Consider the following 27652-nt stretch of genomic DNA (forward strand, 5'->3'; position numbering starts at 1 on the left):
AATGCTGATTTTAAGCGTTCAAATCGCTCTTAACTTTTAAAGGAGGTGGTGTATTTCGAGCTGACCTGTTTACCTGGAATCCTCCTTTAGCTCAGCGACTCTTCTTGTGCACCCCCAGCCTCCGCTGGCAGGGCGGTATGAGAAGCTGGAAGGTCCTTGACTTAGTATAAACACTGCTTAGCAACAACTAAAGCGTCGGTGTGTTGTCAACATTGTTCTCATCCTAAATCCAAAATGGCCCTGTACCAGCTACTCAGAAGAAAATTAACTTTATTCCAGCCGAAACCAGGACAACCCCAAACCCCCTGATTCTGGGTCTGCAACGGGAAAAAACCGAACGAATTTGGGACTCTTGGGAAAGCCAAATCCGCCTGGATTTGTGCAGCTGGAAAGCAAAAAAACCCACCCCATTTTCATGCACAAAACCACAACCAAAAGATCTCCCCTTTTTATGTTGTGAAAAAGCACTGAAACACACCCCAAACTGAGTATTTTGAAAAAGCAGAAAACTCCCCAGTTTGGGGAAGATTGGGGGTGAAGCACAGGCAGTTTGAGGGGCATTGCTGGGGGTCCTCCCGGTGTGGATTCTCTGTTGCGGGTTATCCCAGGTGAGTTACCTGCTGTGGATCATCCCGGGTGGACTCCCTGGGGTAGGTCATCCCCACCCGTGTCCCCCCGTGCACCTTTGTGCCCTCCCCTACCCTCCCGCCGTGTGTGTTTCTCCCCCATATGCCCCCCTGTTGCTCCGGCCCGCCCCCTTCACCCACGCGAGTTTTTAACCCACGCGAGTTGTTTCCCCCCGCATCCCCTGCTCTCCTATCTCCTGCCCCCCCCCCCCTTCCCCTCCTCCGTATTCCACACACCCACCCCCCCCCCCATCATCCGTCAGGCTTCAGACCCCTGGCATGCTGCGTGCACCCCATTCTCTGTCATTTTTTTTCTTCTTTTCCTTACAAGTTGTTGTTGTTGTTTCTTTTTAATGGTTCAACTGTTTTTGTTTCAAGCCACGAGTTTTTCCACTTCCGCCCTTCCGATTGTCTCCCCGTCCCACTGGGGGCGGGGGAGCGAGTGAGCGGTCGCGTGGGGCTTCGTTGCCGGCTGGCGTTAAATCACGACACGAGGTGAGTTGGAAGCCCTGCCTGGCTAATGCTGGAGGCTCTCTGTGTTCCTCCTGCCGTCTTGACGGGCCGTCCTTGTTCTTCATTGCCGCTTTATAGCGAGCGCCTCTTGCTCCGTAAGCAGCAGTGCTCGGGCCGTGCAGGTACTGCGCGTTGCAGGCAGCAAAGGGCAATTGTGACGCTTGCTGGCGGGAGCGGCAAGGAGTGCGGAGCCACGCTCCTGTAGGGAGCAAAGGTGGAACCTCGAGGGCTCTACGGTCATCTGCTGAGGACATCTAATATCCCGACGCGCCTCTTTTGCTTTCCCTGCTTCCCGTCTAATTACTTTGCACGCCGGAGGGCAGGGCGGTAAGTAACACCGTGCAGCGTCTCTTCAATAAGAGACAAGCCCCGCACAAGAAGCCTTGCGTGCGTGCAGGATTAGGAGAGCAGAGTTGTGATAGCACAGAGGTGAGGAAAGGTGCGCCCACCCCAAGAGAGCCCCAGGATCGCCAGGGTATCGCTCACTTGCAGGTCGGCCGCTCGCATCTGGTCCGCTGGGACGCGCCGTTTCCTGCTGAACAGAGCTGCCCCTCTGGCACGAAGCAGCTTTGGGTCTCTCGTGGCCTGCCTTCAGGCTGTCACCTGAACCAGGCGTTATTATTTTTTTTTTTTAAATCTCTCGCCAGCATCTGTTGACTGGCTGCTGTCCCTCCCACAACCCTGATGCCACGTGCAGACGGATACAGCAGTCCCTGGGGCTTGGTCCAGGGCAACCCCCCCTGCCGTTTGCAGGTTCCCTGTGCTGCTTCTCCTCTCTAGAGAATGGGGTGGGGGGGCAGGGACAGAAGCGACCGCCCGCATTGTCTGTTGTTTGCGCTTGACTGCTGTAAAGGCTCCAGCCACTCGGGTGCTTTTTGGAACAGAGGCAATGAAGAGGACTGCCCGGGCTGCGAGTGGGGAAAGGGCAGGGAAACGTAAGCCCTGTGCCCCCAGTAAGTAGCTGCCGCCTGTGGCTGGTCTCTACTGGGCTGAGCTGTCAGTGGTGTCTCATCCAGCTGATGCTCAGAAGAGGATCGTTGCGGGGGAGCTGCTGCCCGGCGAGCGAAGGTGGGAACTGGCGTGTGGGAGGCGCGCATGCGCGATGGTGCGTGTGGCTGGGCCCCCGCTGTTGCCTGATAAGGGAGAGGCTGTACGGCAGCTGGGGAGGCGCGCATGCGCGCTGCTCCTTTTACGGCGCTCGCCGCTGTTGCCTAGCAACCGTAGCGCGACACGACGCCTCGGCAACCGCGCATGCGCGGTGGGGCGGTTTACGGCGCTCGTGCTGTTGCCTAGCAACCGAGGCGCTGTACGGCAGCTCGGAGGCGCGCATGCGCGGTGCGCCTTTTACGGCGCTCGCCGCTGTTGCCTAGCAACCGTAGCGCGACGCGACGCCTCGGCATGCGCGGTGGCGCGGTTTACGGCGCTCGTGCTGTTGCCTAGCAACCGAGGTGCTGTAAGGCAGCTCGGAGGCGCGCATGCGCGGTGCGCCTTTTACGGCGCTCGCCGCTGTTGCCTAGCAACCGTAGCGCGACACGACGCCTCGGCAACCGCGCATGCGCGATGGCGGGGTTTACGGCGCTCGTGCTGTTGCCTAGCAACGAGGATGCTGTACGGCAGCTCGGAAACCGCGCACGCGCGGTGCGCCTTTTACGGCGTTCGCCGCTGTTGCCTAGCAACCGTAGCGCGACACGACGCCTCGGCAACCGCGCATGCGCGGTGGGGCGGTTTACGGCGCTCGTGCTGTTGCCTAGCAACCGAGGCGCTGTACGGCAGCTCGGAGGCGCGCATGCGCGGTGCGCCTTTTACGGCGCTCGCCGCTGTTGCCTAGCAACCGTAGCGCGACACGACGCCTCGGCAACCGCGCACGCGCGGTGGCGCGGTTTACGGCACTCGTGCTGTTGCCTAGCAACCGAGGTGCTGTACGGCAGCTCGGAAACCGCGCATGCGCGGTGCGCCTTTTACGGCGCTCGCCGCTGTTGCCTAGCAACCGTAGCGCGACACGACGCCTCGGCAACCGCGCATGCGCGGTGGGGTGGTTTACGGCGCTCGTGCTGTTGCCTAGCAACCGAGGCGCTGTACGGCAGCTCGGAGGCGCGCATGCGCGGTGCGCCTTTTACGGCGCTCGCCGCTGTTGCCTAGCAACCGTAGCGCGACACGACGCCTCGGCAACCGCGCACGCGCGGTGGCGCGGTTTACGGCACTCGTGCTGTTGCCTAGCAACCGAGGTGCTGTACGGCAGCTCGGAAACCGCGCATGCGCGGTGCGCCTTTTACGGCGCTCGCCGCTGTTGCCTAGCAACCGTAGCGCGACACGACGCCTCTGCAACTGCGCATGCGCGATGGCGCGATCTACGGCGCTCGTGCTGTTGCCTAGCAACCGAGGCGCTGTACGGCAGCGCGGAGGCGCGCATGCGCGGTGCGCCTTTTACGGCGCTCGCCGCTGTTGCCTAGCAACCGTAGCGCGACACGACGCCTCGGCAACCGCGCATGCGCGGTGGGGCGGTTTACGGCGCTCGTGCTGTTGCCTAGCAACCGAGGCGCTGTACGGCAGCTCGGAGGCGCGCATGCGCGGTGCGCCTTTTCGGCGCTCGCCGCTGTGCCTAGCAACCGTAGCGCGACATGACGCCTCTGCAACCGCGCATGCGCGGTGGCGCGGTTTACGGCACCCCTGCTGTTGCCTAGCAACCAGTGGGGCGGTCCTGGCGTTCGGGAGCCGCGCATGCGCGGTGGCGCGTTTTGCAGCCCTCCTGCTGTTGCGTGGCAACCAGAACGCGGCACAGGAGCTCGGGATCCGCGCATGCGCGCTGGCGGCGCCTTTCGCCGCCGCTCTCTTCCGCCACCTCGTGACCAATGTTCGGTACTGCAGCTCGGAGGCTGCTAGTGCGCGGGGCTGCCCCCGTCCGCACGTGCCGTCCGACGGTAACGGCAATGCGGCGCCGGCGGGAGGTGCCGCCGCACTCGTGCTTCCTCCCGGTAAGGAAACGCCGCCGGAAAGGAAAGCTTGCATGGGCTGTCTCTGCCTGGCCTCCCTCTCCGCGCGGCGTGGCGCGGCGCGGCATGGCGTGGGAGCACAAAGGGACAGGCAGGGCACTTACTGGCTGTGGGCAGGAGCTGCTGCGGCTGAAGCTGGAGAGGCCAGAGAAAGGTAGAGAAGAAGAAACGGAAGGCCGGCCGGCCGCCCGGCCGGCAGCTGCCTCCCGCTGCAGGCAAGAGAGAGCCTGCCTCTCCGCGTGTGGAAGGATCCCTCTTCGTAGTCCACAGCAGGTCAGACCGCCAGGGTGCACCGCAGGGTCCGTACGCAGCACCGACGGTGCGGTACGGCCGCGTGGCGTGCGGGCGAGCGAGGCTCCGTGCCCAGGAAGCCTCGTCTTGCAAGACCTGTGAGACGCGTGTTCTCCTAGGGGGAGGACGGCCGTGCAGCCGGAGTTACGGAAGAGGAGGGGAGCGGGAGAGGAGCCGAAAGAAGCGTCTGAACTGGCAAAGTCTGCTGGCAGCGCCAAGAAAGAGAGCTGTGGTGAGCCCCGGGCCCTCGGGGCCCTGTCTCTCTCTCCCCTCTTCTGCGTTCTGGTCCCTCCCTGCCACTCCCCTGGCCCCCTCTCTCTCCCACGCCGCTTTTTTTTTTTTCCTTTCCTCCCTTGTACCTCTGATACTGAAAAGCCGGTCCAAGAAACTCTCGAAGGCTCGTTTTGGCGTTTTAGAAAGCAGGCATTCTTCATTGCAGCGCTGGATGCACGGGGGATAGTTCCACCTAGCGTGCATGCCACACCTTTAGCACAAACAGGTCATATAGACTAACTAATTGCATATGAATCAGATTAGTATACGTATACATAAAAATGATGGCAACTGATTATCATAGCACTGCCTACATCCGATCACGCGCAATGAAGGATCCATTTGAGACGAAGGGCTGCTTTTGCGACCACCGACCCATTTGAAGTTCTTGCCGGCTGTCCTTGAAGTCTTTATTCTTGTCCTTGGTTCTTTGATCTTGAAGCTTAACGCAGTTTCAATCGCATGCGGTCAGTTTCAGCATTGTTCTCATCTAGTCATAAGAGCAAAGAACTGCAAAACTTAGGAGTACCTACCTCTGCTAGTTAATTGCTTGGCTATACTTTTGTCTATTGTTTCAATCATCGCGTTAGTGTAAGATTTCTAATAATTATTTACTAAATCTCACTTTTACAGTCACCTAGCAGCAAACCAGTTTCCACGGCTGGTACAAAATATTAAAACCATCCAAAACTATTTAGACGTGCCATACAGAATGTACGGAAATATGCTATCAGAGGTGTCCCAGGGGCAGGGGGAGCGTCGGGGGGGGCCCCGAGCCCCGGAGCGGACTCGCTGGCAGGACTCGTTAGGCGCGCAACTGACCGAACGGACGCCGGCCGGCCGGCCCCGTTGCCCTCCGGGCTGCGTTTGCGCTCCCTTTGCACGGGGCGAGGGGCCGTGAGGGAGCCCAGGGGAGGAGGAGGTGAGGCGCTGGGGGGGGTCGGGCCATGCCCCCCCCGTTCCTGCTGGGCTCCAGCTGTTGCAAATATTCTGGTAAAGAAATCAAAATTTAATCACGTAGAAGAGTTAGGTTTGATTAAGAAGTAAAATTGTGAAGCGTAACGTATAGGATTGTTACGTTTGAAACGTAGCCATAGAAACTTTAGGAACTGCGTTACGTGTGACTATCGGAACCTTAATATTGTTAAGGTTGGAAATAGCTAACCCTAGAAACCTCACCAGGAAGTTACAGGTTTTTCTATGTTCCGTTTCAAGAAACGAAGGAAACCGTCGTGGACGCCAGTTTGCTGCTTGGAAACCCCCTTACCCTTCCCATCTTGATTTGAGTATCGAAGATTCCAGTCAGTAGAGCTAAGTGTAACTGACCAATGATTGTTTTTAAATAAGAATATTGATAAGGTTATATAATCAAAGGACCAATCCTTAGAAAGGTTAAATTTAAGAACGGGCATAGTATGCCTTTTTATGGAAAGAGCTTATGTAACAATGACCTGACAGAAAAAGTCTGTAAAAACTGACGGATTTTGATACTAAGTGGGACACGCCTTTGGAGGAGCGATCCCCCGTGTCCCCAGCGCTGCGATAAACTAAGTGCCCGCTTCTTAACTTCACGTTGGTGTTAAGGAGTTCTATTCCGGATTTCGGTAACGGTTTTGGCGACCCAGACGGGACCTTGCGAGTGAGACTGGACGAGATCGAGTGTCGATCGAACTCTGGCCGGCGCCGAGGTATTCTCGGGGAGAACCATCGCCCTCGACTCACAAAGCTCCTCGCGGCGTTCCCTGGAAAAAAGGTAAGGCGCTGCTGCTTTGGAATTTGTTTGGAAAGCCTGCCCGTGAGGCGCGGCGAAAGCTTCGCAGGGTTGGGGCTTGGAGGGTACCCGTTTGCAGTGGAAGCCTAGGCGTCTGCCCCTAAGTCGTAAGCGAAAGCTATTGCTGGGTTGGACTTTGTGTATTATTTGGGACAACTGTCATTTGCGTTTGTTTGGTATTTGGGATTTGAATGTATATAAGTATAATGGCATTAGCAAAATTGTTTAAGAATAAGAGTGCAGGAAATAGAACTGCTGATGAAAAGATACCAAAAACATCACCGTTGGGATGTTTGTTGGCACACTGGGGTGAATTGCAGGAAAAATGGGAAACAAACAGAACTTTGAGTTATAATACTATATTGCAATTACTGTTGTTTTGTAGGAGAGAGAGTAAATGGAATGAAGTGCCATATGTCGATTTGTTCTTTTTAAGTGAACGCAGCTGACGGGGACCGGAGGGGAGTCTCCCAGCAGAAGCTCTGGTTACAGCTAAACTGGGAGAACAGAAAATTGAATGTGAATTGATGCTAGAGTCACCTTTTCAGTTTTAAATACCTTAGAGGGAGAGTTAAGTTTTGAAGAAATTGGTGGTGTTGGTGCAACAAGTGAACGAGAAACTAGACCCTTCTTTAAATCTTTAACAATGAAATTAGGAAAGCAATGGGTCACTCAGCAGTTTTTGTATGTGCCAAATTCTCCTAAACTCCTGTTAAGGGGAGATCTACTGGAGAATTTAGAGGCAGAAATTAAATTAAAAAATGGAGAGATTAAGATTTTAATTCCAGGAACTAAACGTATCGAAGCAGTGGCTTTGTTGTTACAGGATGGTTACCGAAAGCAGAAGATCATACCAAAGTATAATGCTGTAATTCCAATTGTCTGGACTGGGAAGTTCCCGGTAAATCCAAAAAGCAGAACCTGTGAGACTGGATTTAAAGCCAGGATCGAATCCGCTAAGAATTAAGCCATACCCCCTAAAACTGGAAAGCCGGAAAGGGTTAGTATTGATAATACAAAAATTTTTAAGATATAAATTGTTAACAGAATGTGAATCCAAATATAACACCCCGACCTTGCCTGTTAAAAGGCTAATGAAAAAGATTATAGATTAGTTCAACACCTCAGAGCAATAAATCAAATAGTACAAGATATTCATCCGGTAGTAGCAAATCCTTATACTTTGTTAACAACCCTAACAGAGAAACGAGAATGGTTCACAGTGTTAGACTGAAAAGATGCCTTTTTCTGTATTCCCTTGGATCCCAACAGTCAAGAGCTTTTTGCTTTTGAATGGGAAAATCCTGAGACTGGGAGAAAAAGACAATATACACGGACAGTCTTGCCTCAAGGCTTTAAGAATAGTCTTACCATTTTTGGAAATCCATTGGCACGAGAATTAGAGCTTTGGAAGAAAGAAAATAATCAAGAAATCTTGTTGAAATGTATGGATGATCTGTTAATTGTAGCTGAGATGGAAGAACAACGCACAAAGTTAACTATTAACTTTTTGAACTCTTTGGGAATCAGTGGATAGCGAGTGTCAAAAGAAAAAACCCAAATAACCCAGAAAGAAGAAACTTATTTGAGTTTTAAAATCCTAAAAGGACAGAGACAATTAGGAACTGAGAGCAAAGAGGCAATTTGTCGTCTCCCCGAACCTAAGACTAACAAATTAATGACGAGCATTTCCGGGAACGGTTGCGTGGTGTCACCTGTCGATTATCAGTTGTGGCTTGCGGGTCCGACCTTTGTAGGAGCAGCTCAAAACCTCAAACAATGGATTGGACTGATGCCGAGAAAGCTACTTTCAAAGAATTGAAACAGGCTGTAATAGGGGTGCCAGCCCTAGGCCTGCCGGATCTCACAAAGACATTTGAACTTTTCACTCGCGAAAGAAGAGGTATAGCTCTGGGCATGCCGGCCCAATATTTAGGGCCAAGTGGGCGAGCTGTGGCCTGCTTCTCGAAGCGATTAGATCACGTGAGTCTGGGATGCTCTGGTCGTCTGAGAGCCGTCGCTGCAACTGTGCTACTGATCCAGGAAGCTCCTAAGTTCACCTGAGGACAAAGGATCACTGTACGTTTCCCATACGATAACTGTTGCGCTAAAACAGAAAGGGGGGCATTGGTTATCCCCTAGCAGAATGCTGAAATACCGAGTGGCGTTGCTGGAGCAAGATGATGTTTACTTAAAAACTACTACCACCGTTAACCCTGTTGCGTTTTCAACAACTGATCAAGTTAAAGGAGAACTGGAACGTGACTGCTTGCAGACAACTGAAAGAGTTTACCCCAGCTGACTGGATCTCTGAGATGTGCCGCTAGAAGAAGCAGACTGGGAACTGTATACCGACGGAAGCGGTTTCATCTGTGAAGGAAAACGTTTATCCAGATAGACAATAACAACCGAGGAGGTAATTGCGTTGTGAACTTTGCCTTCGACGACATCTGCCCAAAAGGCTGAATTGATAGCTCTTATTCGAGCTCTGGAACTAAGTCAAGGAAAGCGAGTCAACATTTGGACAGACTCAAAGTACGCTTTTGGAGTAGTACGTGCACATGGAGCGATATGGAGAGAAAGAGGACTGTTATCTGCACAAGGAACCACCATTCAGCATGCAGAACAAATACCGAAATTGTTAGAAACCGTTCAAAAACCAACAGCAGTCACGATAACGCGCTGTAAAGCGCATCAGTTAGGTAAGACTGTTCCTAACGCAGGTAACCGACTGGCTGATAAAGCTGCTAAAGAGGCTGCAGAAAAAGGCATCCTAGCGCTAGTTCCAGAGAAAAATATAAAATTGCCTAAAGAAACTCCAAATTATAATGAAAAAGATGGAAGAATTAATTGTTAGATTGCAGGCTAACAAAATGAAACAGGACAGGCTGTAACACCGACAGGTCAAATAATAGTCCCGCCCACGATAATAAGAGAAATTGCCCGAGCTGAACATAACAAAGTATATCGGGGAACAGAAAGTAAAATATGACAAAGATTGTTTAAACATTTATAAGCGGATGTGAAATTTATATATAAAATGATCCCCAAATCAGTAATAAGATTATCTTTGGAATTATTAAATAAGGAAATTTTTTAGGGGAATACTAGCAAATTGATTTTATAGAATTGCCTTGAAAAGAAGGATCTACCCTAGTTTTAGTTGATATCTTTACTGGGTGGCCCGAGGCTTTCCCTTGTCACACCAACAAAGCAAGAGAAGTAGTTAAAGTCTTGCTCAAAGAGATAATACCAAAATATGGGGTGCCTGTAAGAATGTCATCTGACAATGGCCCTCATTTCATAGCAAAGATGATGAGACAAGTCGAGCAAAGTATTAGCTATAGATTGAGACTATCACACCCCATATAGACCACAAGCAAGGGGGCGGGGGGGGGGGGTGGGGAGAAAGAATGAACTATACCCTCAAGCAACGGTTGAGTAAAATTTGTCAGGAAACCTCACTCACATGGGTTAAAGCCTTACCCATGGCTCTATTAAGAATCAGAGTATAGCCAGAAGAGAAAGAAAATTTAAGTCATTATGCAATGTTATATGAAAGACCGTATCAAGAGTCCTATGTTCTGAGTATCTGGAGTGGCTTTGGAGATATGTTTTTAAAAGGTGTTATGATTTCTTTGAGAAATTCTTTTCAAGAACTTCGTCAGTATGTCTCCGCAGCTGGACCCTTAGAATTGGACGTAGCAGCGCATCCCTTCCGACCAGGAGATTGAATATATATAAAATCACTGAGAAGTGGAAAGGACCCTATCGAGTCATTTTAACAACACTTAGAGCAGTAAAGGTCTGGGCGAAGAACCTTGGCTTCATTATTCAAGACTAAAGAAAGCACCAACAGGAAATTGGAAGTCTAAAGAAACTGGCCCTTTGAAACTGAAAACCTATAAGTAAGTTTCACATTATCTATTTGGGAAAACAATTGTGTAAAATTTATAATATTGGGGTTGCTATTAGGAATATTGTCAAGGGCAGTAATCTTTTTGTGTGTTATAGGGCTTAAGTATTTTTTTTGAGGGGTTCTAAACATAAGATAAACAAAATGAAACAATTATTGTTTGAGCTATTAATCTTGATATTAACCGTTTCTGTAATTTTGATTAAAAAAAAAAATTCTAGTTTTGGAATTGATTCGAAGTTTTGTAAAGACACAAAATTTAACCTCGATAACAGCCTGCCTTCCGATTCCAAAGTCAGATGAAAATCTAGTTCCGTGGAGAATACTGACACTGAATTTAACCAAAACTTGAGAAAAGACGTAGAACAATGAGAATCATTTTAGCAAATTAAATTGGATGGATTTAAAAGGCAATTATTTTTTTAAATTTGAAAGAAGGAATTATGGCATTTTGAATTATAACATTACCAAACCATCCACCTCACGGACAAAAGAATAAATTTATCGCCCTTCGGGAGAAACTTGTACAAAGACCCCTTGGGGCTGTCAGTTGCCAAAACCGTAGAGACAAGTGCAGAAAGGAACTTGGGACCATATTTAAAATATAAAATGATGTTTAGAATTTACTGGAGTTCCAGGATCCTTGTTAGATCCACCCAGAGTCAGGACCATCTAGGGAAATTTAGACTGGTTTAGACATACAGAGAAAAATCACACATCCTAAAGAGAAGGGTATGAAAGTTTAGACTTGCAACTCCTCTGACCCCAAAATCCAAAGACTTTCTCTAGTAGCTAAAGCTCTAAGATGGGGCATGTATTTGTAGAAAGTAGAATAATATTTTAAATGATCCTGGGTCCCCTCTTAATATTGGAAAAAAATTAGCTTGGAAGTGACTGTATTAAAGGACAGGTGAAAAGTTTAGGGTTGTTAACTGTTTGGGTGAATAGTGATGATAGATGCTCCACTCACCTTTTCCTGAAGGACAAAAGCAAATAATGGACTTTAGACTTAATAACTCTATCCTCTCTCTGGAAGAAATCTCCCTTGTGGCCTCGGCAGTGGACCTGGGTAAATCGAAAAGATGATACCTGGCAATTGCCAAGTCTTAGAACTAAAATAAGACGGGTATTAAAATCTGTATTTTTACCCCAGTGAACAGCTCGTCAAGAGTCATCTTACTTTGACATCTTTCATTCCATAAACGAAGCGCCTGCTTCTGAACTTCCCATGGGTGTTGTGGAGTTTTATTCGGGATTTCGGTACCACAGCTGCGGGCCGGGGCTGGAGGAGCCCCAGGTGCGGGCAGTGAGGCTGATGGCGACGGCCCCTCCCTGGGAAGGGGGGGCTGCCGGGGGAGGGGCCGCGGCGGGGCCGGTGGGAGCCCAGGCAGGAGCAGAGCAGAGCGGTGGCCGGGCTGCGGCTGCCCCTCGGGAGAAGGTGAGCGGGGCCGGGCGCCCCTCGGACCGCGACCGTCCCAGGTGGGGGTGGCCCGGGGGAGGTGGGGGCCGCCTGTGCCGAGGCCGGGGGGCCGGGGGGCCGGGGGCACGTGGGCCGGGGGGGGCCCGGGCCCCGTGGCGGGGCTTGCGCAATCGCCCGGCGGGTCCCGGGGAAAGCCCCGAGGAGGACGGCGGGGTCCGTGTCGGACACGCGGAGCGGCAGCGGGGCGGGGCCGCGCCGTGCCGGAGCGGCGGCGGCGGGCGCTGCCCGGAGCCGGGCGGGGGGTGCCGCGCCGTGCCGGAGCCGGCGGCGGGGACTGTCCGGAGCCAGCGGCGGGAGCGCGCCCGGAGCGGCGCTGCGGGCTCGGCGGGGACTGCGGCTGCGCCGGCGTGGGCGGAAACGGAAGCGGCGTCCCCTCGGGGCATGCCGGGAGCTGTAGTTTCGGCGGACTCGGCGGCCGGGCAGCCGCGTGGCTCTCGGGCGCGGCGTAGTCCTCGCTGCTGCCGCCGCCGCCGCGGCCCCCGGAGTGCGACCAGGTCAGACTCAGGAGCGTTGCCGGTTTCGCGTGGTTTTCCGCGGGCTTCCCGCTGCGCCCGCTCCCCGACCAGCCCTCCCGGGCGCATGCGCCGTTCTGCGCGCGGGGCAGCCCGGCGTTCGCGCGCCGGCTCCGGCCCCTCCGGCGCATGCGCGGTCCCCGGGAGCAGCGTGGCGGCGCGCGGGTCTCGGCGGCAGCGGGCGAGCGCCGGGACGGCGGGTGAGGCGAGCGATCCCCTCCGGCGGGGGCGGGGCCGAGGGCGAGGGGTGCCTCCTGCCCGCTGGCCGCCCGGGGCTGGCGGGACGGGAAGCTGCGAAGCGGCCGCCGCGGCAGGCTGCCGGTCCGCCGGAGGCGAGCCGGGCCAGGGCAGCGCCGGGGAGTTCCCCGAGAGAGAGCCGGTAGAAGGGAAGAGGGGACGGAGGCGGGCACCCCCCAGGCGCGGCCAGCGGGCGCCTGCCCGAGTCGCCAGAGCTCCCCTGGCCCCGCTCGGCCCGTGCGGCTGCCCCCAGCTCCAGGCCCTCCCCTGAAGCCTGCGCTGTAGCCGCAGGCAGCCCCCGAGCCCTGTCGCGAGGGCAGCAAGCTGGCCCTGCGGTGGTCTCGAGTCTCCCTTAACGGGGGTGCCGTTAGCAGCGGCACGGGGAACGAGCGGCGTCTGCGGAAGCCCCTGCGGAAGGAGGGGCTCCGGCCAGGGTCGAGCTGCGGTAATAACGGTCACTGCTGCCTCTTTCCTTCTCCCAGAGGCCACGCTGTGGGTGCGGTTGTCCGTTCGTCCCCTGGGGATGCCGTTGACTGCAGCAGCCTCAGGCTTGCGTGGGCTGTCTCTGCCTGGCCTCCCTCTCCTTGCGGCGCGGGAGCACAGAGGGACAGGCGGAGCGCTTACTGGCTGTGGACAGGAGCTGCTGAAGCTGACGTTGAAGCTGGAGAGGCCACAGAATGGTAAAGGTGCTGAAGAATAAAATAAAGAGGATCCAGCCACCAGCTGCAGACAGGAGATAGCCTGCCTCTCCAGGTTAGGATGGATCCTTCCTAGTGTAGTCCTCAGCAGGTCCGATCACCAGTGTGCACGGCAGGGTCTGTATGCATAACCAAAACCACAGTACAGCCATGTAGTGTGTGTGCATGTGAGGCTGTGTTTCTAGGAAGCCTCATATTGTAAGAGCTGGAAGACACCAATCTATTCTCTTAGGTGGATGACAGTCAAGTGAGTGCAGCTACAGAGGAGGAAGGGAGAGGGAGAGAGAGACAGACATGTCTGAACGGTCAAATTCTCCCAGCAGCTCCAACAGCGGGAGGTACAGTGAGTCCTGGACCCCTGGGGCTGTGTCACCCCTCTTCTGCATCCCAGTCCCTCCCTGCCCCCACCTTCTCTTTATCTCAGTGCTTTAATTTTTTTGTTTTTTTTTTTTTCTGTACCTCTCCCTTTCTTGTTCTCTAAGTCCCCCTCTTTCTCTGTTGTTCTGCCTCTCTGTTTTCTTTTTCTCTCTGCACTTCTGACCTGTCCCATCCTTCTTTTTTTTATCCTCTGTCTCTGCCTTGCAGCCCATCACTACTTTGTCTTTCTCCATCTATCCGTCTGTCTTCTTATCCCAATCTTGTTAATTCCTCCCTGTCTGCCCTTTAGCCCTTCACAATTCCCACCGCTCTCACCTGTCTGATGCTGTGTCTCTATTTTTAAATTCCTTTCTCTGCCCTGTATTCTGGATACACTTTTACTTTCTTAGATTCTCTTGTTCCAGGTCCCTGTCCCTATGTTTTAACTTCTTCCCTCACTGTCCCATAGCCCATTTTTGTCTTTATTATTCTCTCTCTGTCTGGTTCCCTGTCCCTATTCTTTATTTCCCCTCTCTCTTTCCTTTAGATCATCAGTGTTTTTGATATTTCTCAGTCTCTCTCATCTACCTCACTGTCCCGTTTTTTAATTCTTCCGTTTGCCCTGTGGCTCATCACTAATATTTGTTTTTATCCATCTCTCTGTCTGGTACCCTCTCCTTTTTTATTAGTTCCTCCTCTCTGTCCTGTAGCCCATTGCTATTTCCCCACCCTGTCTCTCTCTGTCTCCCTTTCCTTACTTTTCAATCCCGCCTCTCTGCCCTGTAGCCAATCACTGTTGTAGTGAGTTTGTGTGGCAAGCTGGGGCAGGGGAGTGGATAGGGGCTGCAGGGGTGGGTTCTGTGAGAAGACACCAGGACTTGCCCCCATGTTGGGCACAGCCAGTTCCAGCTCCAAGATGGAGCTGCTACTGGTCAAAGCTGAGCCAACCAGCAACGCTGGTAGCACCTCTGTGATATTTAAGAAGGGCTAAAAAAAAGCTGTGCAGAAGCTGTCAGTCCTGCAGACACCAAGGTCAGTGAAGAAGAAAAAGGAGGTGGTGATCCAGGTCCTAAAGCAGAGATTCCCCTGCAGCCTGCAGTGAAGACCATGGTGACACAGGCTGTCCCCCTGCAGCCCACGGAGGTCCATGGCGGAGCAGATATGCACCCTGCAGCCGACGGAGGACCCCTCGCCAGAGCAGGCGGATTCACCCGAAGGAGGCTGTGACGCTGTGGAGAGGAGCCCCACACTGGAGCAGGTTTTCTGGCAGGACCTGCGGCCATTGGGAGTGACACCACACTGGAACAGAAGAAGAGCACAAAGAAGGAAGGAGCAGCAGAGACAACTTGTGATGAACTGACTGCAACCCCCCGCTCGTTCTCACCCTGTGCTGCTCGGTAGGAGGAGGTAGAGAAGTCAGGAGTGAAGATGAGCCCAGGAAAAAAAGAGAGGGGTGGGGGGAAGGTGTTTTTCAGATTTGTTCGTATTTCTCATTATTGTACTCTGATTTTGACTGACAATAAATTAATTTCCCCAAGTCGAGTCTGTTTTGCCTGTGACAGTAATTGGTGAGCGATTGCTCTGTCCTTATCTTGACCCACAAGCTTTTTTGTTGTATTTTCTACCCTCCGGTCTTGTTGAGGAGGGGGAATGGTAGAGTGGCTTGGTGGACGCTCGTCAGCCAGCCAAGGTCAACCCACCACAGTTTCCTTCTCTCAGGCTCCCTGTCCCTATTTTTAAAATCTGGCCTATGTTTCTTGTATGTCGTCACTTTTGAAACTTTCTACTTCTCCATCCTTATTTAAATTCTTGCATGTTTCTTAAACCCAGTTGCTTTTTAAATTTTCTTGCTACTTTTCCTTCTTTTTGTCTCCCTGACCTTATTTTAATTTCTCACCTGTGTTTCTTGTACCCTGTTGCTTTTCAAATTTCGTTCTTATGTCTCCCTCTATGCAGCTCCATGTACCTACTTTTTGATTCTTGTACCCTGTTGCTTTCAAAATTTTCTGTTTCCTTCTATCCATCTCCCTGTCTCTAGTTCTTAACTCTTCCCTCTCTGTCCTGTACCCTGTCACTTCTTAGATTTTCTTTCTACCTCTCCCTCTTTCTGTCTCCCTGTGCCTATTTGTTAGTTCTTGCCTATGTTTCTCATATGCTGTTGCTTTTTGAAAATTTTCTCTCTACCTGGCTCCCTGTTTCTGTTTTCTAGTTCTTGCTGTTTCTTCTCCCATATCACTTGAGAATGTTTCCCTGTCCCTTGTCCTGTCTTTATCTTGTTGTCCTGCCAGTCCCTTCACCTTCTCTCCCCCACTTCCTATTATTTATTCCTCCATCTCCATCCCTGTTGTTTTGCTCAGTCTCTCTGCGCTTCTCTCTCTACACTGTTTTCCTGCTTCTTGTCCCTCTCTTGTTCCCAGCATCCCATTTTCTGGCTCCCTGTCTTGCACCTCTGTGTCCCTCTGTCCTTCCTCCTGCTTTACTCTTCCCTTTTATCACCCCATCCTGCTGCCTTTGGGCACTGAGCCTTGTAGCCAACTCATTGCCAGGATTTCTTATATGCATTAATGAATAAATTTTTCCTGCCTCCTCTGTGTCCCTGGATGTGGGTAGGTGCAGGGGCAGGGATAATATGCTGTGGGGCTTTGGCAATGGCCCCTGTTCCTGATGGGCTCCAGCTGGGGCTGGGATGGCCCCAGGTGTGGCCAGTGAGGTTGAGGATGGGGCTGGCCCTGCTGTGTGAAGGGGCTCCAGCTGTAAAGGGGGCTGCCTGGGCAGGGGAACTGGCTGAGGAGGGAGTGCAAGGGGGTCTGGCTGGTAGGTGCCTGCAGCAAGGAATGGCCAGTCCCCGTGGCAAGGAAGGATCCCTCTGAGCTGTTCCTGGCGTCTGTTGGCTACACGCGTGAGCTGCCATGTATCAAGGAAGCCTTGTGGATGAGGAGCATTGAGGCGTCCGCTGCGTGCTGCCGAGTGGGTGAGGGTCAGGCAGCCGGCACTGGGGAGGAGGAAGGGGCAGAGGCAGGGAGAGAAACGTCGGGGCGGTGAAGGTCTCCTGCTGGCACCAGGAGCTGTGGTGAGTCGCACATCCTCTCCTCTACATCCTGGCCCACCTCTGCCTCCCTTCCTCCGTCTCCCTCTCTGCCTGCCCACCTATGTGTATGGCTCCTCAAAACTTGTTATTCTTCTGTCAACTCTGCCCAGTACCCTGTTGCCTTTTAAATGTTTAATATGCCTCTCTCTAACCAGCTGCTTCTCCCTGTTTTTTATTTTTTCTGCACCGCCTTGTACCCCATTACTTTTAAAATTTAATTTCTATGTTTTCCCCTCTCTGTCTCCCTGACCCTATATTTTAATTCTTCCCTCTTTGTCCTGTACCCAGTTGCTTGAGACTGGCTGGGCATCGGTCAGTTGGTGGTAAGCAAATGTTTTCATTTGCTGGTTTTTTTTCTGTTACAACTTTTAAAAAAAAGTCTTTTTAATTATTAAACTTTTTATATCAACCCATGAGTTTCTCACATTTACCCTCCTGATTCTCCCCCTATCCCACTGTAGGAGGGAGTAAGTGAGCAGCTGTATGGTACTTAGTTGCCAGCCAGGGTTAAACCACGATGCTACATCTACATTTATGAAGCTGCCTGTTGCTATTTTTTCATTATTTCCTGTCTGTTGTGTACCCTGTTGCTTTGAAAATTTGCTTTCTATGTCTACTTTTATCCAGTTTACTGTCTTTATTTTTTATCTCTCTGTCCTGTGCCCCTGTGATACTTTTAAATTTCCTTTATATTTCTCAGTTTTAGTTCACTGTGGCTATTTTTAAAATTTTTTCTGTCCTGTACCCAATCACTTCTTAAATTTTCCTTCTATGTCTACTTCTATCGAGCTGTGTATCACTGTTTTTTAATTCTTTCCTCACTATTGTGTACCCCGTTGCTTTTTACTTTTTCTTTCTATGTCTACTTTAACCTATTCACTGTCTTTAAGTTATTCCCGTCTGTCATGTAGCCCATCACCTTTTAAATTTTCTTCCTATGTCTGTTTGTTTAGTTAGCTGTCCCTATTTTTTAATTCTTTTGTCTCTGTCATGTACCCTGTTGTGCTGGTTTGGGCTGGGATAGAGTTGATTTTCCTCCCAGTAGCTAGTATGGGGCTACGTTTTGGAGTTGTGCTGAAAACAGTGTTGATAACACAGGGATGTTTTTGTTATTGTTGAGCAGTGCTTGCTCAGAGTCAAGGGCTGTTCTGCTTCCCACCCTGCCCCACCAGTGAGCAGGCTGTGGCTGAACAAGGAGCTGGGAGGGGACACAGCTGGGACAGCTGACCCCAACTGACCCGAGGGCTGTTCCAGACCATACGATGTCATGCTCAGCATATAAAGCTGGGGGAAGGAGAAGAAAGGGGGGACATTCAGAGCGATGGCATTTGTCTTCCCACATAACCGTTACGCATGATGGAGCCCTGCTTTCCTGGAGATGGCTGAACACCCGCCTGCTGGCAGGACGCTTCAAGGAATGAATTCCTTGTCTTGCTTTGCTTGTGCGCGTGGCTTCTGCTTTACCTATTAAACTGGCTTTATCTCAACCTGTGAGTTTTACTTTTTTTCTGGTTTTTCTCCCCCATCCCACTGCAGGGGGGCAGCGAGCAAGCGGCTGGGTGGTGCTTAGTTGCCAGCTGGGGTTAAACCACGACACCTGTCACTTTTTTCCAATTTGCTTTCTATGCCTACTTTAACCTATTCACTGTCTTTGTTTTTTAATTTTATCCTCTGTCCTGTACCATCTCACTTTTAACATTTTCTTTCTGCGTCTGTTTGTTTGCTGTCCCTATTTTTTAATTCTTTCCTGTATGTCCTGTAAGCAGTTGCTTTTTAAATTTTCTTTCTATGGCTAGTTTTATACAGTTCAACTGTCTATATATTTTTAGTTTTTTCATCTCTGTCTTGCACCTCATTGTTTTAAAAATTTTCTTTCCATCTCTCTATTTATCTATTTTTCTCTCCCTATTTTTAAATATCTTTCCTGTCCCGTATGCCATAATTTTTTAAATTTTCCTTCTATGTCTACTTTTATCAAGCAGTGTATCACAGCTTTTTGATTCTTTCCTGGCTGTCGTGTACCCTGTCACTTCTTACATTTTCTTTCTCTGTGTCTCTCTATTATTCACCCTATCCTTATTTTTTATTTTTTTTCCTAGCCTTTCTTTAATGCTGTCACTGTTAAAATTTTCTTTCTGTGTCACCTTTTATCCAGTTCACTTTGTTTTTTAATTTTTCCGCTGTCTCGCACTCCATCACTTTTACATTTCCTTTCTATTTCTCTATTTAGTGTGCTGTCACTATTGTTTAATACTTTCTTGTCTGTCCTGTAGCCTGTTGCTTTTTAGATTTTGGTTCTACATCTTTATTTCTTTAGTTCGCTGTCCCTATTTTTCATTCTTTTCCATTTTTCCTTATTCCCATCACTTTTTAAAATTTTCTATCTCTGTTAACCAGTTCTGTCCCTATTTTTTAATTCTTTCCTGTCCTGTACCCCATCACTTTTTAAATTTTCCTTCTATGTCTACTTTTATGATGCTGCATATTACTGGTTTTTAATTCTTTCCTGTCTGTCCTATACCGCATCACTTTTAAAATTTACTTTCTATGTATCTCTCTCTTTTTCAGCCTATCAATATTTTTAAATTTTTTCCTTTGTCTTAGACTCCATTGCTTTTAAAATTTCCTGTCTGTTTTAGTTTGCTGTCCCTATTTTGTTCCCTTTAATTCCTTAATGCTGTGCTTTTAAAATGGTCTTTCTATGTCTTCTTTTATCCAGTAACTGTTTCTATTTTTTAATTCTTTCCTGTGTCATGAACTGCATTGCTTTTAAAATTTTCTATGTCTACTTTTATGTAGTTCACTGTCCCTATTTTTCAATTTTTTCTCTCATAATTCTTTTACTTTTCAAATCTTTTTTTCTAGGTGTACTTTTATCTTGTTTTCTGTCCCTATTTTTAATTTTTTCCTGTTTACTGTATCTTGTCACTTTTAAAATTTCCGTTCTATGTCTACTTTTATCAAGATGTCACTCCCTTTTTTTAAATTTTCCTGTCTGTCCTGTACCCCATCTCTTTTAAATTTTCTTTCCTCGTCTATTTTTAGCCAGTTTGCTGTCTTTATTTTTTAATCCATTCTAGTATGTCCCATACCCAGTTGCTTTTAAAATTTTCTTTCTATGCCTTCGTCTGTCACATCTCACTTTCTCAGGATGACAACTCAGGTTTGCTGATTCCCAGGTCAGGATTAAAGTGAAACGACACTAGGGATCCTTTAACTCACAAAACTCAACTTTATTCGCTCACCACAAAAATTGGCATGAAACTACATCAGTAAACTGTGTAACCTGTGCTAACCCTACATCACCAAACATATACTACAGGCCTTGCTTATTTTGGGATCACTTCAGGGAAGACAAGAAGGAGAGCCCTCCGGTCGAGTCACGAGGTTCAGAGCAGACCCCTTTGCTTTCTAGACTCCTTCTCACAGAGGAGCCTGGGGCAGCTGGATTCACTCCTAGTCCCAGACTTGGTCAACGGTTTATGTTTACAGGGATAAAATGTAGGGATTATAGAAAAGGAAAAAGAAAGAGAGAAACAAGACAGAGAGAGAGAGAAGAGAAAGATTTCACCAGTCCTGGGTGCAGCATTGGTTCAGTCAACTGAGGGGTCCAGTCCTGCTGGACTTGCACACCTGGGGCTTCAGTTTGTGTCCTTTTATCGTCCTTGCCCCTCCTTCGGGCAGGCACTCAAACTTGTTAGGTTAATTAGGTGTCATGAGTGAGTGGTGTGTGAGCCTTTGGGACTTGGGGGTCGTTTGGGGGGTAACTTCCCCTTCCCTGCAGATGTGATCTTTTGTCATGCATGGTGAGCTGTCCTGCTCAGCATATCAGAACAGCATTATCAGAACAGGGAGCTGTGCACCCTCTGGCATGCCCTTCCCCTTCTGTTGCTGATGGGTGCTGATCCGCTTCTTTTCACCTGTGGTTCCTTGCTATGCAGGGTTCCTTGTTATGCGGAGTTTGTTGTTAAGCAGAACTTGCCCCACCATGATGTTTGAGACATTAACTCTTTCAGCCTCTCACACCGTCTATTTAGGGGTTTTTGCTATTTTAAAATTTTTTCCTCTCTTAATGCCTTCACTTTTGAATTTTGTTTCTTTGTTCACTTTTATGTATTTTTCTGTCTCTATTGTTTCCTTTTTTCCTATCTGTTCTCTGTGTTATGACTTTTAAAATTTTCTATGTCTACTTTTATCAAGATGTCTAACCCTATTTTTTTATTTCCTGTGTCCTGTTGCTTTTATTTTTTTATCTACTTTTATCCAGTTCACTGTCTTTATATTTTATTCTAGTCTGTGCTGTGTAATTTAAAAATGCTGTCACTTTTAAAATTTTGTTTTAGTTTGATGTTCCCATTTTTTTTTTTCCTTTATTTTCTTAATCTTGTTGCGCTTTAATTTTTTTTTTCTCTACATCTGCTTTTATCTACCTCCTGTCCCTACTTTTTAATTCTTTCTTGTCTGTTGGTGTCCTGATTTTGGCTGGGACAGAGTTAATTTTCTTTCTAGTAGCTGGTATAGTGTTATGGTTTGGATTTATTTTGAGAAGAATGTTGATAACTGTCCTGGGTTCAGCTGGGATAGAGTTAATTTTTACAGGAACCTGGGAGGTGGGGGGGCATAGCCGGGGCAGCTGACCTGAACTAGCCAAGGAGCTATTCCATACCATGTGACATCATGCTTGGTATATAAATGGGGAGCGGGCCGGGGGGAGCGCTCTGGACTTTCGGTGGGGGAAGTGGTGGAGCGTCGCGTTCCGGGTGGTGAGCAGTTGCACTGTGCATCACACTTTTTGTATATTCTTTCATTAGTACCGTTGTTGTTTGTCCCAGTAAACTGCCCTTATCTCAACCCTCGAGGTTCCAGGTTTTTTTTCTTTTCTCTCCTCCGTCTCCTCCCTATCCCACCGGAGGGGGCGGGAGGAGTGAGCGAGCAGCTGCGTGGTGCTTTGTTACCGGCTGGGCTGAAACCACGACAATAACACACTGGTGTTTTCAGTTGTTGCTAAGTAGTATTTAAAACAAGTCAAGTATTTTTCAGCTTCTCATGCCCAGCCAGCAAGAAGGCTGGAGGGGCACAAGAAGTTGGGAGGGGACACAGCCAGGACAGCTGACCTAAACTGGCCAAAGGGATATTCCGTACCTTATGATGTCATGCACAGTATATAAACTGGGGGGAGTTGGCTGGGGGTGGGGAGCAGGGGCCCCAGATCGCTGCTTGGGAACTAACTGGGCATCGGTAGGTGAGCGGTGAGCAATTGCATTGCACATCGCTTGTTTTGTATATTATCTCCAAGTATTATGTTTTGTATATTATTATCTCCAATTATTTTATTATTATCTTCATTTCTGTCCTATTAAACTGTCTTTATATCAACCCACAAGTTTTACTTTTTTTTTTTCCCCTCGATTCTCTCCCCTAACCCACTGGGTGGTGGTGGGAGTGAGCGAGCGGCTGCTTAGTTGCTGGCTGGGGTTAAACCGCAACAGTTGGGTAGGTTGTCAATTTTAGAATTTTCTTTATGTCTCCATTTACTTAGTTTGTTGTCTCTATTTTTAAATTTTTTTCCTCCTTTAATGCCTTCCTTCTTGAATTTCTTTTCTATGTCTACTTTTATGTAGTTTTCTGTCCCTATTTTTAAATTTTTCTCCTGTGCCTTGTACCCGTTTATTTTTTTTAAATTTTCTTTCTATGTCTACTTTTATTTTTTGGGGGGCTCTTTTCTTGGTTCATCCTCAGGCTTTAGAGGGTCTCCTCGGCATGCTTTTATCTCTGGGGTGTAATTTGCACCCCCCTTGGTTTGTCAGAACGTTGCCTCTTCCTCAGAGCAGTCTTTTTGTCCTCTCTTCCATCTCGCTTGCCTCCAGTGGGTCAGTCTCCCTCATGATACCTGTACCGTGTTCAGATCTCCTCCCGAGTATCTTTGTGCCCTCGAGCCTTCTTCTGTGTCTCTGTCTACCTCAGCACCCCTCTATTTCTGTCACAATGCTTCCTGCGAGCATCCTTCTGTTCCATCGCTATCCTTGAGTTCTGTAGCAGGCTTTGTTTCTTTCGTATTCAGAGACAATTCTTCCTGAGGCTTTCATTGCGCCCCAGAGCACTCTTACCTTATTCACTGCCATCTTGGATGTCTCCATTCTGTTGCTCATCCCCTGAGGACATCTGTACATTGCTGGGACACCTTCTTGAGTTTTGCATTGTGTCCCAGAGCTGCCTTCTGTCTTTCACTCTCAGCACCCTTCTTCTCCCATCATCATGCCTCCTGAGGCCATCCTTGTGCCCCACAGCCCTCTTTTGGCTCTGTTGTGCACTTTGCACCCTTCTCCCTCCCTGAGAACCTTTCCTGATGCCATCTTTCATCTCCAGAATGCTCACGTTGTCCTCTATGCTAGCTAGCATACCTCTGTTCAGTCCCTAGTCCCCTGAGGACACCTGTAGTCTATTCAAATCCCTTCTGGACTTCTTCATCATGGCCTCGAGCCTTCTTTTGCCTGTCCCTCTCAGAAGCCCTCTGCTACTGTCACAATGTCTCCCGAGGTCTTAGATTTTCCCTGCAGCACACTTTTAGCTCTGTAAGCCCCCTTTGGACTCATTTTGTTGCAATTGCACCTCTCTGATACTGAAAAGCCGGTCAAAGAAACTCTCTAAGACTTGTTTTGGAGTTTTAGAAAGCAGGCATTCTTTATTGCAGCGCTGGATGCACGGGGGATATTTCCACCTAGTGTGCATACCACAGCTTTAGCACAAACAGGTTATATAGAATAACTAATTGCATATTAATCAGATTAGTATACATATACATAAAAATGATTGCAACTGATTATCTTAGTACTGCCTACATCCTATCATATGCAATGAAGGATCCATTTGAGGCAAAGGGCTGCTTTTACGACCACCGACCCATTTGAAGTTCCTGTTGGCTGTCCTTGAAGTCTTTATTCTTGTCCTTGTTCTTTGATCTTGAAGCTTAATGCAGTTTCAATCACATGTGGTCAGTTTCAGCATTGTTCTCATCTAGTGTACAGGACCATCTAGTCATAAGAGCAAAGAACTGCAAAACTTATGAATAATTACTAGTTAATCACTTGACTACACTTTTGTAACTATGTCCCCAGCTACCCGTTGTCTACTGTTTCAACCATAATGTTAATATATGATCATTTATCAAATCTCACTTATACAGTTATCTAGCAGCAAACCAGTTTTCATCAGTCTACCTTCTAAAGGATGTGTCGTATTGTGAGCTGACCTGTTTAGCTCGAGTCCTAATTAGGGCACCTGCTAGCCTCTCCCTTTGCTGGAATTCTTCTACTCATTTGGTGTTACTTTTTTAATATGCTGAAATACAATTTGTGATTTTAATTTTTCAGATGTGTTGTCGTAAGGGTGTGGTGATGCTCAGCAGATGCCCCATCCTGTGGGAAGCACCCCCTCCATGGGGCAGGCAGTGTGGATTATCTGGCGTTGGGTCAAGAACCCAGAGTGGAATTGCTGTTGCAGATTATCCCAGACGAGTTTACCTACTGTGGATTACGTGGGTGGAGCCCCTGGTGAAGGTAAACCTCATGCATGCCCCCCCCAGCCTGTGCATGTTCTTGCGCACGTATCTTTCCACCCCAAACTATCCATCTAACCCACCTTCCATGCGAGTTTTTTCCCATGTCGATTGGTGGGGGCGTCACCCCCTTCCCCCCACCCACCGGGTATCCCTGAAGTTCCATGTTTTCTTGGTGTCATTTGTGGCTGCTGTCCCCACGTAAACTGCGGGGGGCGTGGCTGCTGCCGACCCTTTGCTGCATGACTGCAGGGGGCGTTGTTGCCCCACGCCCCCAGCCTGTCCCTGTGGGGCATGGCTGCTGCCTGGTCCCCCCCGTGTATTTCCATGTTTTTTTGGTGTCTTTTGCGCTTTGGGACTCTTGTACCTCTGTTAAGGGAGTCAGTTGGAGACACGCTCAGGGGGACTCTGAATCATTGGCTATTCACAGTAAATAATTTATTTTGCAACCAGAGATATTTTGGAGATGGAATTCTTAAGGGATCTAATTCTGCTTTTTGATTCATTCCTGTCCAGAAGGTAGTTCTGGTAGAAGTTAGGTGGTATGCACAGTCTTGCTAGAAATGAAGCATAACCCCAGAGTGTTTTGGCTTTTTTATAGGAAACTAAAGCACATCAATTTTGATAACAACATTGTCATTGCATTTAATGAGCTAGTTTCTTACATAGTTTAGAAGGACATATATTGTTTTCTATCTACACCCCAGAAAAATTAAGTTTAATTCTCTACCCGGTCACATTGCTGATGCAATAGGTGTAGCTGTAGTACAGGAGCAAGTAGTGTCATTTCCTGCAGGGGTTACTTTCTCTGTTCAGGGCTTTGCTTGCTGTAAATTTAAGGCAGGTGAGAACAGTGCTGCTGCTCCTCCAGCTGACTTCATACCTTCTGGTGGTTTGCCCTTCCCCTTTCCCAAGGGATTGTGCTAAGGGTGGTGGGTGGAGGGTTAGGGTATTTGAGCCACAGCCTCTGCTGAGGGAGCTCATTGTGCTCCTGGGTTTCTCTGGTGTTGGTGCTCAGCTCTTCCTTGGGTCCTTTGCAGCTTTTGAGCTGGCTCAGCCCTTTGGGAAGAGGTGTCTGCCTGAGGTAAGAGCTTCAGGACCAGTCAAGGTTCAGCAGCATGTGTAGTAAAAAGTAACACTTGTATGCAGCTTTTTTTTTTCCTCTCTTTTTTTCAGGTCAGTAATTTTGTTTTGAGTGTTCAGGGGTAGAAAGAGGGTTTAATAGTATGCTTTTTTTTTTTTTTTTTAATTCTTCATGCATTGTGTTTTCCTGGAATCCCCAACTTTATTGAAAACGGAACCTTGTTTTTTTCACCAGTTCTGCTGTATGCTGTGTGAGTTGCTGATATCTCTCTTAACGGGACCGATGATGACGTTGTTTAGCAGGGGTTAGAGTGAACATCTTATATGCATCTGTATATGGAGTTTTAGTATTTCTGAAGAAAGCAGAAGGGCCAGGAGGCACAGTGCCTTTCAGGCCCTGGGATGCCTCGTCACCTTTCCTCATTGCCCACAGAATGCCATGTTGTCCCTAGAACCTTTGCAGCTTGTGGCAAGCCCCTCGTGGATTATAAGCCTTAGGACTTAACTTTATTTTGTGGACGTGTGGCAGAGCTCAGAGTCTCTGGGAAGTTGTAGGTTAGGAGGTGCCCCCAGAATTTGGGATGTGGCTCAGAAGAGCGGCTCCTGAGGAGTAGCCACTGAAGGGGGTTCAGGGGTGCAAATGGAGGGCAGGAGGTGTCAGGAAGCAGTGGGGTTGCTTTCCTGACAGTTGAGAAGAAGAAAAGGGGTTTCTAAAGTTTTGGGACTGATGGGGAAAGGGAGGAGGGTTCACCAGCCTTTCTCAGATGAGTTTTGCAGTTGAATTTGGATGTCATAGAATGGTTTGGGTTGGAAGGGACCATAAAGATCCTCTGGTTCCAACCCCCCCAGCAATGGGTAGGGACACCTTCCGCAAGACCAGGTTGCTCAAAGCCCCATCTGACCTGGTCTCGAATGCTTCCAGGGAGGGTGCATCCGCAGGTTCTCTGGGCAACCCGTTCCAGTGCCTCGCCACCCATAGTGAGAAACTTCTTCCTAACACCTAAACTAAATGTACCCTCTTTAGGACTAAAGTTGTTACCACCTTGTCCTATTGCTGTACACCCTTGTAAAAAGAGCCTCTCCAGGTTTCTTATAGGCACCCTTTACATACCATGAAGTCTGCTATAAGGTCTCCTGCAAAGCTGCATGCCAGTGAGCGGTCCGAGAAGGTGAGGCGGTTGTCGGTCGGGTCAGTGTTGAACAGCAAAGTATTATGCGGCTGCTCGGTTAAGCATTTACCTTCTGTTTTGGAGGCGCTGTGTGGGCTATCTTTGAATTGGATGAGCGTTTGAGGAGAGCTGTGGATTAGCGAGGAGGAGCGTGGGGCCGATGACTTCTCATGAGCGCCATGCTAATTTGGTGTGTCTTGGTACCTTAGGTACCACGAGTGACGATGGCTGCAGGGTCTGATTCTGGAATGAGCGGGGAAGTGAACACGGTGGCGCTTGTGAGGAGGGGGGAGTTGGGGAAGTAGTTGGCGTTGGCTGGCGGGATGCTTACTCCCTTTTCTGGTTTATTTTTTTTCTGTGCTTGTTCTATTGCAGATGTTGAAGACCAATGTGTCACCTTGAGGAACATCCCAGTTAGCCTGTGTGGTTTTTGTGGAGGATGGACTCAGCCCCTCGGCCCTCTGAAAGCTACGTTGAGGGACCAGGGCTGGGGAGAGGCTGGGAGGAAGGGACGAAGCTGGGAATTGCAGGGAGGGAGGGGTTTTAAAGTTAGCGCAGGAGAGAGGGCTGTCCCAAAGCAGTCCCCTTTAGGCAGGCAAAGGGAGCGGGTTGCTTTTCAGCGCGAGACCTGCGTGTGCCGGGCAGGGCAGTTCCGACCTGTGTCCGCAGTGGTGTGTAGTTTGCGTAGTCTGTCTTCTGTGCCTTCGACCTTCCTCGGGTCTCGATGTCCTCGTCGCGCTTTGCGCCGGAGGAGCGTGGCATGCGCTTTGGGCGCCGTCCCTAGGGTCTCGAATGCCCGTACTCATCGGCCCGGTGCTAATCGGGTGCTTCTTTTCTTGCGCTCGGAGCTCTAAAGCGTGGATCGGTCTCGGCGGGTTCCGGTCGGTCCTCTTCTGCGTCGGCAGCCCCGCTCTCTAGCCATCCGTTTTCTCGGACTGGGACTTCTTCCCCGCATCCTGACGTCCTTAGGTCTTGACGCCAGGCTTCTGGCACATCCGTCATCTGGGTTTTGACAGTGCCGTCTTGTAATGGGGTGTTACGTTCGACTCCTCTCCTCGGGGTCTGCCGTAGAGCCTCCTGGCCTCACGGTGGC

At 49.4% G+C, this 27652-nt stretch overlaps 2 long non-coding RNA genes across 4 annotated transcripts; both read left to right on the forward strand.

The window, feature by feature from the left end:
- The first annotated feature begins 12531 nt into the window (after positions 1-12531).
- LOC128147079 (uncharacterized) lies at positions 12532-14900 on the forward strand. Of its 2 annotated transcripts, XR_008236923.1 has the most exons (4): positions 12532-12572; positions 13092-13362; positions 13540-13645; positions 14757-14900. It is a non-coding gene; the product is annotated as an uncharacterized LOC128147079 (long non-coding RNA). The 2 variants fall into 2 exon arrangements; XR_008236922.1 differs by lacking the exon at positions 12532-12572 and having other exon boundaries at positions 13000-13362.
- Positions 14901-15538: 638 nt separating this feature from the next.
- On the forward strand, positions 15539-27039 carry LOC128147080 (uncharacterized). Of its 2 annotated transcripts, none has more exons than XR_008236924.1 (3): positions 15539-17075; positions 26476-26559; positions 26935-27039. It is a non-coding gene; the product is annotated as an uncharacterized LOC128147080 (long non-coding RNA). The 2 variants fall into 2 exon arrangements; XR_008236925.1 differs by having other exon boundaries at positions 15539-16734.
- The last annotated feature ends 613 nt before the right edge of the window (positions 27040-27652 follow it).

The sequence above is a fragment of the Harpia harpyja genome, chromosome 10, assembly GCF_026419915.1.
Source record: "Harpia harpyja isolate bHarHar1 chromosome 10, bHarHar1 primary haplotype, whole genome shotgun sequence".
In the NCBI taxonomy this organism is placed as follows: Eukaryota; Metazoa; Chordata; class Aves; order Accipitriformes; family Accipitridae; genus Harpia; species Harpia harpyja.